This window comes from Equus asinus, chromosome 27 (assembly GCF_041296235.1).
Source record: "Equus asinus isolate D_3611 breed Donkey chromosome 27, EquAss-T2T_v2, whole genome shotgun sequence".
Taxonomy (NCBI): domain Eukaryota; kingdom Metazoa; phylum Chordata; class Mammalia; order Perissodactyla; family Equidae; genus Equus; species Equus asinus.
In genome coordinates, this window is record NC_091816.1 from 20,367,832 (window position 1) to 20,383,058 (window position 15,227).

The 15,227-nt window shown below is 41.2% G+C and overlaps 1 long non-coding RNA gene across 1 annotated transcript; it reads left to right on the top strand.

The window, feature by feature from the left end:
• The first annotated feature begins 6,738 nt into the window (after positions 1-6,738).
• Positions 6,739-13,358, top strand: LOC139042303 (uncharacterized). Its single transcript, XR_011498870.1, has 3 exons — positions 6,739-6,983; positions 8,324-8,500; positions 12,972-13,358. It is a non-coding gene; the product is annotated as an uncharacterized lncRNA (long non-coding RNA).
• The last annotated feature ends 1,869 nt before the right edge of the window (positions 13,359-15,227 follow it).

Consider the following 15,227-nt stretch of genomic DNA (forward strand, 5'->3'; position numbering starts at 1 on the left):
TGTGTGTGTGTGTGTCTGGAAGAAGAGTTTTTGAAATGGAGCAGGGTGAGCAAAGATCACAATGTAGACGCTTACTTTTTGCATTGCTAGACAAGCGAGGAGGCCAGTGTGGCTGCACCAGTGAGTGAAGGTGGAGTTGTAGGAGAGAAGGTTGGACTGGCATGGTGGTCAGACCATGGACGGCCTCATGGGCCATCCTGATGATGTCAGCTTTTACTCTGAGTGAAATGGAGAGCCGTGCAGGGTGTTGAGCAGAGGAGTAACATGATAAGATATGTTTTAACAGGATACTTCTGACTGTTGTGTCCAGAATGGACTGTAGAGGTCAATTGCAGAATCAGCAAGACCTGCTGGCATCTAGTGCAATATACAGCTGAAAAATGATGGTTACTTGAACCAAGTTATAGCACTGGAGGTGTTGAGAAAAGTCAGATTATAGTTATATTTCAAAAGTAGGGTCAACAGAATGTCCTGAGGGATTGTATATAAACTGTGGGAGAAAGAAAAGAATCAAGGGTGATGCTAAGGTTTTTGGCTTGAGTCATGCATTGATAGAAATCCCTTATATACAGAAATAAAAAAAGAAAATGTTGTAAAAGATGTTATCTCATAACAACAACCCCTGTTTTTGTATTTAATTTCATTCTGTCATTTGAAAATGCCAACAGAATAACTCTTCTTGTCTGTAAAAAATAGCCTTATATAAAACCTACCTACAATGTATGGTTCTCTGGCTGAAGGATGCCCTTTGATGCATATCCCCTCATTTATTTCTATCAGAGGCACACAGCCGGAGACATGGCTCTGACTCTCATTTCTTGTTATGCTCAGTCTTGAGACTGAGAAAAAGTGTTTGGAGTATTAAGATTAGCTCTTGGCTCTTCTCTGCTTAGGGAAAAGTCTCAGAAATAATCCTGATGCCCGCGATGATGAAAATAGTCATTACTAATTGCTTCATTGAACCCCTGAGGCATAAATATGTACAAGATAATAATAATACCATCATAATATCTGTTCTTCTTTTCCAGGGCTTACCTTGGCTCAGAAACTCTAGCAGGAGCTCCAGACATTGTCTTTTAAATCCTCAAGGCAGCTTGCAAGCTATTATCCTTTTCTAACAGATGAAGGATCTGAAATCCAGAAAGGTTACTCGACTTGTCTAAGTTCAAATAGCGACTGAGGAGTGGGGCTGGGTTCCCCTGACTCCAACTGTCTGTCTTCAAAGCCAATATTCTTTTTGATTTTGCTGCTGCCCAACCTCAAGGATTTAGATGAATGATGTATTTATAACATGTTAATTTGACAAACATATTGACTTAGTGCCTTCTATTTATTAGGAACTGGGTTAGCTTAATATTGTAGCATAAGAAGATTGATTGATTCGTTGATTAAAAGATAATTGAATGCCTATGATATGCCTAGAGGTGTGCAAGGCTGTAGGAAGACAAAAATGAATGGGCCTTGCTCTTGAGGAGGAACCACTACTCCTTGGAGGTCCCGGAAAGTGGTGTTTGAATATTATAAAATAAGAAGCAGCAGAAACCTAAATGGGAAGGCTTCTGCTTGGGATGGCCTTGTTTCATTCAGGAATTTCAAAAATTTATTAAACAAAGTAACTTTATACTTCTTTGAATTGGAAAGTCTGCACAATCATATTTCTAGAATGGTTTGAGGTAGGCTTATCTTTTTTTCCCCAACATATTCTTATTCAAATTCTTGTTTTTCTTCAAAACTCATTAGTAGATATGTAATGAAGAATGATGTAGTATTCAAATCACTTGAAGATGTGAATGTATCATTTCACAACACAATTATCTGTACTTAAGAACTCAATTCAAGTGTCATCTCCTTGGAGATCTTCTTTGCCTCTGCTCTCTAAATTAGGTCCCCTCACCAACCACTCCACATCACTTTACACTGTTAAATTTTTACACAGATATGTCACTATCAGACCTTATCATCTATACATCCATTTGTTTATTACCTATCTCCCACCCCTGGAATATAGTTCGAGGAGAAACTTTTATAATGATAAAGAGGATTAACATTACTTGTGTAAATTAGAAAAATTTATTGTAGTGTTAGAATTTGTCAAGTGTTTTAATTCTGAACCATTTGCAAGAGTATTTATATACAAACCATATAAAAATAGAGTACATCAGAGGTCTAGTGACAAGATGGCAGCATAGGCAAACTCTGAATTCACCTCCTACCATGGACACAACCAATTTACAACTACTCTTGGAACAATTACCCCTGAGAGAGAAATGAAAACTAGATAAAAAGAACCCCCAAAACAAGGGACAGTGCTGACTGAGGTGGAAGAGGAAGAAATTCCTTTCTGGAGAGAAAAAAGCCACCTTCCAGCCACAGCACTTCTTGGCTTCCCTAGGAGCAATCTTCAGGTACAAAACATTTCCTGATGGAGTAGGAGATCTGAGCAGGAGAGCTTTACCATAATAAGAAAATTTTGGATTCGGCATAGCCAAGACAAGTGTCATAATATCTGGCTTTGCTGGCTATTAAAACAACAGGGAATAGCCCCAGAAAAGCTATCAAACATAAGGGAAAGAAAAGTCTGCTCTTAAAGGGCCCAGGCACAAATCCATCCATTTCAGAAAGCAACCTAAAATCACCAGAAAGAAAGGCTCACAGTCCTTTGGTGAAAAGTGACTCACTTGATAGGCTCTGTGTACATCTTAGTGGGAGGCAAGACCTCCCCAGGCTGGGACCACCTCCCCAGGGACTGAGACATTGGTGGCAGTCATTATTATGACCTAATACAGGCATGCTGACAGACATCATTGGAGTTCTTCCCCTGGCCTGTTAGCACCGATGTCTGCCCCAACAACTAGAGCACCCATTTAATCCAGCTCAGCCAGGGCAGGCAGTCTCCCCTAGGGACTGGCCCCACCCAACAGCAGGCCCTTGGGCAACTTGTGGACCCCTATAGGTGGGGTGTGTGTGACCTCTGCAGTGAGTCAGTGGGTCCATTTCAGTGGGTCAGGGTGTGTGCATGGGGCAGGACAGTGTTGACAGGGTGTGTAGCCCTGTGGGTGGTGGGGCTTGTCAGCTGTAGCAGGCTTGTGCTTCTCAAACAGCCACATAAGGGATTGACCCCACCTTCTGATGCCTGAAACAATTGGGTGCTCCCACACCTGGGGCTGGCCCCACTCAGCTGCACTACTGAGAACTGACAACAGCCTTGCAGGCTGGATGTCTGCAGCCATTATAAGCCCCTGAGCCTAGCAACCAGCTATTCTAGGGGCCTACTCACTTAACAAAAAAACTGCAACAGGAATGTGCTATTAGACCTTTCAGCCATCTGTGCTTGGGCTTCCCACACCTGATAAAGTGGCTGAAGGGCTGATAGCAACCACATGCAGCTGAGCATTACCACCAGCTGGCCAGGGGGACAGCCTAACCTCCCCAGGCATCTGTGGCAAGAGCAACCCTGCCACAACAGAAGGACACATGTAGCCCACACATGGGACACTCCTGGAACATTTGGAACTGGTAATGAGAGGGAAGCACACTGCTGGGCCTCATAAGACATCTCTTACATGAGTCCACGTCTCCAAGATTGGGAGACATAGCTGATCTACCTAAAACATAGATATAAGCACAGAGAAAGAGGCAAAATGAAGAGACAAAGGAATACGTTCCAAATAAGGGAACAGGCCAAATTCTGAGAAAAAGAAGTAAATGAAACAGAGATAGTCTACCTGACAAAGAGTACAAACTACTAGTCATAGTGATGTTCACTGATCTTGGGAGAAGAAGGGACAAACTCAGTGAGAACTTCAACAAAGAATTGGAAAATATAAAAAGGGACCCATCAAAAATGAAGAATACAATAATGGAAATGAGAAATTCACTAGAGGGACTCAATAGCAGAGTTGATGATACAGAAGAATGGATCAGCGAGCTGGACAAAAGACTAGAGGACATCACCCAAGCTGAACAGATAAAAGAATTAAAAAGAACAAGGAAGGACAGTCTAACGGACATCTGGGACAATGTGAAGTGCACTAATATGCATATTATAGGTATCCCAGAAGGAGAAGAGAGAGACAAAGGAACAGAGAATCTATTTGAAGAAATAATAGCTGAAAACTTTCCTAACCTAAAGAAGGAAACAGACATCCAAATACAGGAAGAACTCAGAGCACTAAACAAGATGAACCCAAAGAGGCCCACACCAAGATACATTATAATTAAAATGTCAAGAATTAAAGAGAGAATCCTAAAAGGTGCAAGAGAGGGGCAACAAGTTACATACCAAGGAAACCCCAAAAGGGTATCAGCTGACTTCTTGGCAGAAACCTTATAGGCTAGAAGGGAGTGGCATGATATGTTTAAAGTGCTGAATGGAAAAACCTACAGCCAAGAATACTCTACCCAGCAAGGTTATCATTCAGAATGGAAGGAGAGATACAGTTTCCCAGACAACCAAAAGCTAAAGGAGTTTATCACCAAGAAACCAGCCTTACAAGAAATGCTAAAGGGACTTATTTAGATGGAGAAGAAAACACCACAAATAGGAATAAGAAAGTTATCAAAAACAACAACAACAATAAAATCTCTGGTAAAGGCAAATATACAGTAAAGGTAGCAGATCAACCACCTGTGAAGCTAATATGTAGGTCAAAAGAAAAAGTACTAAAATTATCTATTTCCATGATACAAGGGTAATGGATACACACACACAAGAGGTTAGATGTGATATGGAAAACATAAAATGTGGGAGGAAGGGAGTAAAGGAGTAGAGCTTTTAGCAAGAGGTCAAACATAAGAGACCATCAACTTAATGTAGATTACTATTTACGTAGGTTATTATATATGAACCTCATGGTAATCACAAACCAGAAACCTGTAATAAACATGCAAAATGTTAAGAGAAAGCAACCCAAACATAATACTAAAGAAAGCCTAAAACAGAGCACATCACATTGCTCTTGTTTGAGTCAGAGAGTTTTCTCAGTTCTGAACACGCCGCATCACTTTTGGTTTTAATTTTTAACGTGTTAAGTGCTTTATTTTGACAATGTACTTGATTCACACAATATAACATATATCGTGGATGTCGAGAGAGAGTCAGTGCTTGCCAATGTAGTTAAAAAATATTTTTTAACCAATATGACTTTATCATTAGAGTTTTTGATATTAAACAAGTTTTCATGTTAAAAAAATACTTTTTAAATGTGGATGATCCAAATTGTTGGAACTAAATTTAGCATTTATATAAATCCACAGCTGATCTAAATACACTATAGATGTGAAGATATATGTACTTTAAACTCGTTGATATGAATGTTGGCCACAAATAAAAATGAATGAAATTATTAGAAATAGAGGAGACAGATACAAAAATCTGAAGGAAGAGCATTTCAGACAGAGAAAAGGGCACAAATAGGGGCCATCCCTGTGGCCTAGTGGTTAGGTTGGGCACACTCCGCTTTGGTGGCCTGGGTTCACAGGTTTGGATCTAAGGAAGACCTGCACTGCTCATCAGGCATGCTGTAGTCATGACCCTTATTATAGAATGGAAGAGAACTGGCATAGATGTTGACTCAGAGCTGATTTTCCTCAGGGAATATAAAATAAAAAAAAAAAGGCAAGAACAAAAGTTTCCTGGGTGATAAGGGATGGAGTATGTGTGAAATAGTCGCAGATGGCCAATGGAGAAAGGGGAGCAAGAACCAGATCAGATAGGGCCTTGTAGGACTCAGTAAGGAGTTTGAATTTTATCCAAGATGAACGGGAAGCTGCTGGAGAGCTTAAGCAAGAAATGACATGATCTGATTTACACCTTAAAAAGATCACTCTGTTTATAAGAGGGCCAAAATTAAAACAGGAAAATCAGTCGAGAGGCCTTACAGTAGTTTAGGCAATAGGTAATGTGTTGGACTAGGGCAGTGAGGTTGCATTAGAGAGAAGAGGGTGGGTTCAGCTGATGGGAGGATTGTGGGGAATAAGGAGAAAAGGATGGACTTCTAGGCTTTTGACCTGTACACCTGGGTGGATAGCACCATCTACTTAGCTTGAAAATCAGGAGTCTTGTTTTGGATGTGTTAGGTTTCAGAGGACTATGAGACCTTTAAGTAGAGATACTGGTCTGGATCTCAGGGCTAGAAAATATAAATTTGGGAGTCATTGGCTTAGAGATAGTATTTAACAGTGTGGGCCTGAATAGCTTAACCAGGAGAGAGGATGGACAGATAAAGGAGGAAGGCCCAGGGCAAAAACCTGGGTTTAGAAATCTGGTAGAGTAGGAGAGGTTGTCCAAGAAGACTGAAGAGTAGCCAGAGGAGTAGGGGGGCGATCAGTAGAACTTGATGTCATGGAAGCCAATAGAAGGAAACGTTTAAACAAGAATTATTGGCTCTGACAAATCCTGCTGGGAAATAGAGTGAGAAGCAGAAAGGAAAGGAGTCACTGTATTTGGCAGCATGGAGATGATTGGTGAAGTTGATAAGAGGAGCCTCGTGGAAGTGATGAGGGTGGATGATTGGCTGGAATGGGAGAATGTGATGCGAGGGAGTGGAAATGAGGGAAAGAGCTGGAGAGAGACACTGGGTCAAGGGAGGATTTTTAAGTGAGGGATGTTTTGGATTCGGTTAGTATGTTGATGAGAATTATCTAGTGTGGAGGAAATTATGATGATGCAGGTGAAGAGGGGTGACTGCCTCCACAAAGCCTTTGAGCTGTTGAGAGACGATGTGGTCCAGAGCACAAGCAAAGGCATTGCCTTGAGACAGGAATAGGGACGCCTTGATGCTGTCATAAGAGGAGGACCATTCATAATGGCAAAGCTGCTGGTCGATTGTAGTTGGTGGTGGGAAGTTGAAGGAGTTTCTGTTGGATTGCTTCTATTCCACAGCTGAGCAGGAAGAGGAGAAAAGAGAAGGTGTGAAATACTTGGATGTCTGGATAATGGAATATTGTTTACGAGTGAAATGTAGCAGAACAGCTGGACAGTGGTAAGTATGTGTTTCAGATTTGCAGCCAAGAATTTAAAGTGTGAACAGTCATTGCAGCTTTGTGATTTTCTTCAGCTACTCACTGATGGTGCTAAGTAGGAGAACAGTCGGGTTTAACCATGGATATGGCTTTGCAGTGTGAATATAATGGAACAAAAATGTATGGTTCTAGTTTATGTAATTGAATAATTGATTGTAATGATGGGCCCTGGACTCTAAGGTGGGAAAGCACAAAGTAAGGACAGGAGGGGATGATGGATAATTAAAACATTATAAAGTTGGTGAATTTATGGTTTACAATGTTGGAAAATTGTTGCAGTAGGTATCCTAGAGTAAGTGTGCTGGGAAGATAAAAAGAGCTGGTAGGAGAGAGAGAAGTGTTAAATTAATATCTTGCTGGTAGTGCATTAATTGTTACATGGCAGGGTCTGAGGCATGATCACGGGAGTGGGCCTTATGGAGTGGGAGAAAAAAAAAGAGTTGCAAACGAGGAGGCTAAAGGTTTGTAAGTTCATGGCTGGGTGGATTATCCATATGGAAGCTGATGTCATTGAAAATGATAATAAGACTAGAGTTGAGAGAAAGACAGAACCACGTGCTAAATTCCTTGGTGGATGGAAGAAAGAACATGGGAGGCCTGAAGACGATTACAGGGACTACCAGGTGGTATAGTCAGATGACACATGCTTCGAAGGGGCTGGGGCTTCTGATGGCAAAGGGAGAAACAGTTTGGCCATATCAGTGGGAACAAGGAAGGCAGCTACCCCACTTGCTGGCCATTACTTATTTGGTGTGTGGGAGGGAAAAACCTGTTTCCTGTTGATAGGGAGGCCGGGAGAGCAGTCTTCACCAATGGCAAGAGGCGAAGGGAATTTTCAGAGTGGAACTAGAGGATACAAGGAGAATGCAGGGAGCTGATATGGATAGAATATTTCCAAGGACACAGTGGAGAGTTTGGAAGGATGGGGGGGGGGTGTAGGAAATTATAAAATGTACAGAAAAGTATGGGAATGATTAAAAAAAAAAAACCTCCATCAAATAGTTTTGAAGATCCAACTATTTTAAAGTATATAGTCTTCAGTATCAAGAAGAGACACAAAAATGCCTTGTTAAACCAGGTGTGGCCACACTAACTCCTCCAGTATTCATTTTCTCAACTTCCTTAACATCAGAAGTCCCACGTTCCTGAGTTTTGATTAGGCATATGGTTGCCCAGCGAGGGTTACACATCCCAGCCTCCTTTACAAAAAGACGAGGCCATGCATCTAAGCCCTCAGCAAAGAAATGCCCTTAAAAGGAGACATTTTGTGCCCACTTTCTCTCTTTTCCTCTCCCCACAGGATGGAACATGGGTGTTGTGGAGAGACGGTTTTGACTGTGTGGATGATTAGAATTCCCTGAGGGATGTCAGAGCAATGAGCCAGAAGGCGTCAGCGTGCCTCGATGACTTCATGGAGCAGAGCCACCGACCCCCTCTGAAGCACCTGCCCACCAGGAGAAGGTGACGTGGAAGAGAAGTAAGTTCTCCCCTGTTTGAGCCCTAGTCGCTACACCGTGGATCCCAAGTTTTGGTTCTGAACTTATGCTATTTGCATACTAGTCTTATTATGCCACTTTTTAGGATCACATACATCACCCTTTAGGAACTGAAAGTATTCCTGGCCAGGACTAAGAAACATTTTGAAAATGTGGAAAGGGCCGTATGATAAAGTTCAAATTTTTCGTGAATTCTTTACTACCTGAGGGATTAGTCAACAAAGTTTAGTAATGAATCCACAGATATTTGAATGAAAAAAAAAAAAAGACTGAAAAGTACAATATAATTCTCTTCATCTTTTTGAGTCACGTGGCAGGTGTCATTTGTACCATGTAGCCTTCTACTCCTATTTGGGAGAATAGCATTTTAGCATTTCTCTAATCTGGGGGTGAATTCTGCTGACTTCATCCCGTGGCAGGCATGCGGAGTGAACAGGCCATGCACGGTTTCCTCTCCGTGGCAGCGGTTTGGATTCCCCTCATTCACCTGCAGGCCAAGCAGGTCGGCCTTTCCATCATTCTGCCAGCTAAATGAACCACAGGTTAAAAGTTCCGCTTCACTGTAGCTGCTTAGCAATCTCTTTTTATCCAGTTGTATGAGGAATCTGAGGACTTGGGACTGTAAAAGGGAATAATGCAAAGTGTCTTAGTTCTTTTATGGATTGGCATTGGTCTTATTTCTGGCTTTTAGAAATGCTGTTGAGGAGAAACACTTTCCTTTGTTTCAAATACAACCTATTTTACGCAATTCAGTAAGAAAAAATTCTTCCACGATTCCCATTTGTTCTGCACTTTGAGAAGTTACATTATCTTTGTCTAGCAACTTCTGTGGTTCTTAGCAACAATGTTCATTACATAGCTTTGCTAACAAGTTAATGGTTAATGCATTCTATGAGCAGTTTTTTTCTCTCTCTCCCTGCTGTGCAGTCTTTTTTCATAACAATTTCTGTATAGGAGGGGGTACAAGCTTGAGTGAAGTTGCATTACACTTAGGGGAGCAGTCAGCAGTTCTGCGGGCGTGGCAGACCTAGAGAGCTTCCCCTGGTAAGGATTCTGCTCCTGTGCCGTGGGGCCATTGAAAACCCTGGACTGGATCTGCAAGGATGTGGAATGTCCATCAAGGGGAGAGAACAAATCTGCCCTTTGGCAGCTTTGTCTGTTTGCAGGTACCACTCCCTGTGCCTGGAATTCTCTTGTCCCCTCCCTCCATCTAGATTTTATTTTTTAAATGTTTTTCCTTTCCTTTTGCTTTTTAAAGAACAGCTTTATTGAGATCTAATTCACATACTGTACAATTCACCCATTTGAAGTGTACGACTCAATGGTGTTTAGTATATTCACAGATATGTGCATCCACCATGGTAGTCTGTTTTAGAACATTTTAATCACCTCAAGAAGAAACCTTGTACTCTTCAGCTATCACCACCTCATTCACACATCCTCTTGCTCCCAGAGCTAAGCATCCATGAATCTACCTTCTGTCTCTATAGATTTCTCTATTCTGGACTTTTATATGAACGGTATCATATACAATGTGGTCTTTAGGACTGACTTCTTTCAACCAGCCTAGTGTTCTTGAGGTTTAACCACGTTGTAACATGCATCAGCACTTCATTCTTTTTTATGGACAAATAAGTTTCCATTCTATAGATGTGCTTGTTTATCCATTCACCTGTTGATGAACATGTGCGGCATTTCCACCTTTTGGCTACTGTGAATAACGCTGCTATGAACACAGGTGTGCAAATATCCCTTTGAAATCCTGCTTTTAATTCCTTTGGCTATATGGGTAATTAGGATTTTTTTACTTTAAATTTTTTAGTAGCCACACTAAAACAGTTAAAACAGAAATGGGTGGAACTAATTTTAATAATATATTTAATTTAGCTCAATATATGCAAAAGATTATTATCTCAACATATACTCAATTAAAAAATATAATGATATATTTTGCAATCTTTTTTTGTTCTAAGTCTGAAACCCAGGGTATATTTTGCACTTCTAGCACATCCCAATTTGAACTAGCCCATTGCGGTGTGGTCAAATCACACAATGTGGTCAGCATCCTCAGGTGGCTAGTGGCCACTGTACTGGACAGCACAGCTCTCATCGCTGAGGTGCTTGGGATTCGGGAAGAACTGATGTATCATGATAGCTGCTCCTGAACTCCAGATTACTCTCTTTTTCTCTCTCATTTCTTGAGAAATATACACACAAAAACTCTCGGCAAACCCTCCAACCTCACTGCCAGCTCCCTCTGACTTGATTCCACGGCAAGGGCTTTGTGATCTAGTGCTTGATATTATGAACTAGGTTCACCTTGGATTTCTCCTAAGAAACTTTTGAATCTGAAATACAAAATGCGATCCAGGGAAATGCTTTTACCTGCCTATGCTGTGTCACTTTGAAAACCTGACAGGGGATGAGTGACAGGAATGATTGACACTTTGCTCTTACAAGTTTTGTTAGCTCTAGTGACTGTTTTGTTTAGAGTTGGTGTCAATGCATTTTGTAGGATGGCCAGTCCTTATGGGTGGGGGTTGATGTGAGAGGGTTAGCATTACAATTTCTGCACGTGATTTTAATAGTGGCATGTTGTGCATTTTGAATAAATCCCTGAAAGCATCTGACGTTATGAACATATAAGGAAGAAAAGACAGCTTCTTCCAAGACCATGAATGTATTGTGAAAGTCATTAATATAATATTGCTTCTTTTCATTTGAATTATTTATTCAAACACATAGTTAAGGAGGATGTGACCGCAATTGATGCTTTCATTTGTGTCCATTGTGTGTCCACATCTTTAAGTCTGCCCTGTGCTAGTGAGGTCTTTTAGACACAGTCTTCTAGACCCACAGGTGATGGTACAACTCCCCGCTTTGCCATTGGCTTGGGCAAGTTTGTTCAGTCTCTTTAGGTCTCCACATTCTCATTTGCAACAAAAGGGGTTGAAATGAGGATAAATGTCTATGAAAGCGTCTAGCACACTGGTGGACACACAGTTGGCTCGTATTTTCTTTTTGTTTCTCAGAAGCCCAGGTGCTAGTGCACAGTCTTGTCTGTCTCTGCTCAGTGGTAGAGACAGGGGGTCACAGTGTGCATTTTTAGAGACAGCAAGGAAAGTGCCACTGAGATAGAGGCTGGAGAGTGGTGAGGACACCTTTGCATTCTTTTACAGATCCATGGGGTCAAGTGGATTTAAAATTCACTGCGCAGAATTTTGAGAACTATCTTAATTATCCTGACATTATAAAATAAGAGCATGTAATCTTGTACTTCTGATATCTGGGTAATGATGCTCCGAACACCGGTGCCTTCAAGTTCGTAGTCGTGCACTTGTTTCGTATTACCCATTGCCACCTTTCTGCTCCAACCGAAACTGTTTTCAATGAGATGAGGATTGGACAAATTGCTTTGATTTTGAATCACTGCAAAAACAGCTTTTGTGTGTGGAGCTGCATTGAATTTTTACTTGCTTGCTGAATTTTATTTTATGGTTAAAAAAGGCAAATAACAAGGCAATTATATTTAGCAGACAAAAAGAGACATATGAAAATGATAAATTTAGCTGTGGATCTCTCTGACCTAATAGAACAACATCTCAGTTTCAAAAGCCTAATTATTTCTCAGAGCAACTTTTTACTTTGCTTACACAACTCAGTTAAGAAGAATTCAAATAGCCCCATGAGTATACACAAGCTAGAGCAACATTATTAACCATTGCTTATTAATTGCTTTTTAGGTTAAGAAATATGGTAAGGGAAGTTTTAAAGTTTCAATAGTCATTAAGATAAAATGGAATATAACATTCACATACTAATTTACCTTTATAAATGATGAGACATTTTTGTACAATAGATAAGTCATCTTGAGTTTTTGGGGCATCTTTAAACAGAAGTTTTTTTTTTTAAGTTTATTTTTCCAAGAAGTTTTGCTGGCAAGTGAGAAATAAAGTTATTTACTTGGGGATATCTATAAATACTGAATGTTAAATGTTTGTTTTGGAAAGATAAAAAAGGCATTAATGCATCAATGCTGTTCAGTTCAACATTTTAAATATATTGTTAAATTGTTCAAGCATATTGTTCTGATTTTCAAAATTATAACAAAATTATGTCATGCCAGTATAACTCTCCTTACAAAATATTGATATGCAGATTATATATCTTATAAAGCGTGATATATATAGCTTATATTATGTAGTATTTTCTATGTAAATAGACACACTATTTTACAGGAACTGCCTTTTTAAACAGAATGCCATTTTTTGTTCAGATTTTATATAAACTACTTTTTGACTAATATTTACCTTTAGGAAATGATACAAACCTCTGGACAAACAAATCTGGACATAACTTTCCCTTTTGTTTTCCATTGAGCTGGTTTAGTTGAAAACCTTTAGCTTTTTAAACCAACACAGATATCTTAGCAGGAATTTTCTTCTGATTTAGACCAAGTTTGCGTTTCATCCCTTCTTCACTTTGGAGCTGGGAATTAAGCCTTAAGGATGACTTTGTCTAATTGGAAAAGTTGTCAGAAGCAAGTGTGTCAGCAAGAATAAAACAACAGCCGGAGGATGCTCAATCACCTGTGCCATTGCACCCTGGGGGATGTTTGACGCGTGTAACTGTGGTAAACCAGAGCCAGGGCACAGCCAGAAATACCTGACCATGAATCAACAACCCAGTCAGAAAAAAAAGAAAAAGGCAAGTACCATACAGTCATGCATAGTATCTGCTACACCTACCTGACAGATCACTGCCTGGAGCATGCTGATATATCAGTCAGTTCAGTTACAGGTAAATATCATAAAGGGGTATTGTCCCTGCCTGTCTCATTCCTGCTGCAATGGAGCTGTTCTGCCCACTCACCATCTTGCAGGGATCTCGTGAGTGCCTGCCCTGGGCGCTAGGCCCTGTCTCTGTGTCTTCCCCAGATTGCCCTCCCACTTGCCTTTATGGTCCGATGTTTCCCTTCCCTGGAGCTTCCATCACCTGGATTAGTATTAGTGTAGGGTTAAGGGAACAGACTTTAGGTCACTGTTCCCACTTGGGTAAGTTCTTAGCCTCTCTGTGCCTCAGCTCCTTCATCTCTGAAACAGGTTAATTCATTATCTTAACTCGTTAAAAAACCAACCGTTGATAGGAAAATTTACAGATTGTGGGTCTTTTCATTTGCGAGGGATGGGGAAGGGAGAAAAAGGCAGGGGGAATTTAAAGGTAATGGGATAAAGTTAGAGGATTTGTTTAGATGGTGATTATGTTGTTTGCTTAGAACCGATTTATTTTATTCATTCATTTCACAAAATTTCATTAGTTAGCACCAGCTATTTACCAGGCACTGTGCTGGGCTCTGGGTATAGAAAAATACAGAGGACCCAGCTCCAGGGGCTCTTATTTTCACGGGAGGTGGAGCAAGGGACAGATGAACAACTAGGTATAAACTAAAAGTGTTATGAGTGACGTGTTTGTAAGGAGGAGGCACCCAGAGTAGCACAGAATTCTGTCTGCAACACAAGAAGTTGTCAGACAAGAGGAGATATTTGCCCTGAATTTTGAAAGTTGGGTCGTGGCTCATTAGGCGGGCTGGTGGGAAGGACTTCTGGGCAGAGTAAATGGTATGTGCAGAAAAGAAGGGGATAGAGAGCACTGGCCTTTTTGGGAATCAGCAAGTGTTTTGTTTCATGGCTAGAAAGCAAGGTGTGAGTGGAAGAGCTGTGGGATTCCATGGTGGACACGTATACCAGGGCCTGGGGAACCAGGCAGAGGTACTCAGATTTCACCCTGCAAGTACCAGTGATGATGCCAAGGATGTGATGAGGCCACAGAAACCAGCAAAGAACACAGTTGTGAAAAGGTTATCTTTGTTGGAAAGAAAAGCAAAGAAGAAAGGAGAGACGGAAGTATCTATTGGATTTTTCTGTACGAGAATTGCGTGTGACCTTGGTGAGAGCAGTGTGGCGGAGCAGAGAAGGTGGATGCCAAATCCTTGTGGGCTCAGCAGTGAGTTGGAAGGGAGGTGGTAGAAACTATCGAGTGCAGATAACATGGCAGGAAGTTCGGCCAAGTGATGTCTAGAAGAAGGAAGTTTAGAGTGATGTCTCCAGCAAGGTTTCTCAGCTCCAGCACTATTGACATTTTGGGTGGTACGGTTCTTTGCAGTTGGGGGGTTGACCTGTGCATTGTGGGATGTTTAGCAGCATCCCTGGCGTCTACCCACTAGATGCCAGCAACAACCTCTCCCCTAGTTGTGTCTCCAGATATTGCCAAAGGTCCTCTTGTGGGGGCAAAATCTCCCCTGTTTGAGAACCACTGGTGGACAGGGAGACAGGGTCAGGAAAAGATTTTTCCTTTCTCAGTTTGAAGAGACAAAATCATTCTTGAGAACTAAGAAGAAGGAACGGCGGGACAGCATGAAGATAAAGGAAAGAGGTAGAAAATGAGGAAGACAGACCTCAGAGGTGATATTGGTGAGGAAAGACCTGAGATGACGTGGTATGTGTGGGGTGGGGGTGGAGGAAGCTGGCATCCAGTGAATAGATAATGGATCATGCCCTCAATTTGGCTGCTCTACTTAGCCCTCTGTGCTCAGGGTGTACCTAGGTGCTAAATTTTCTCCCTATGCGGTCAGAAGTCTCCTTTTCAAAATGTATAAACTCTAGCCCCCGCCAAGCCACCTTTGGTTCCTGCTGTGACCTGCGCCTGCAC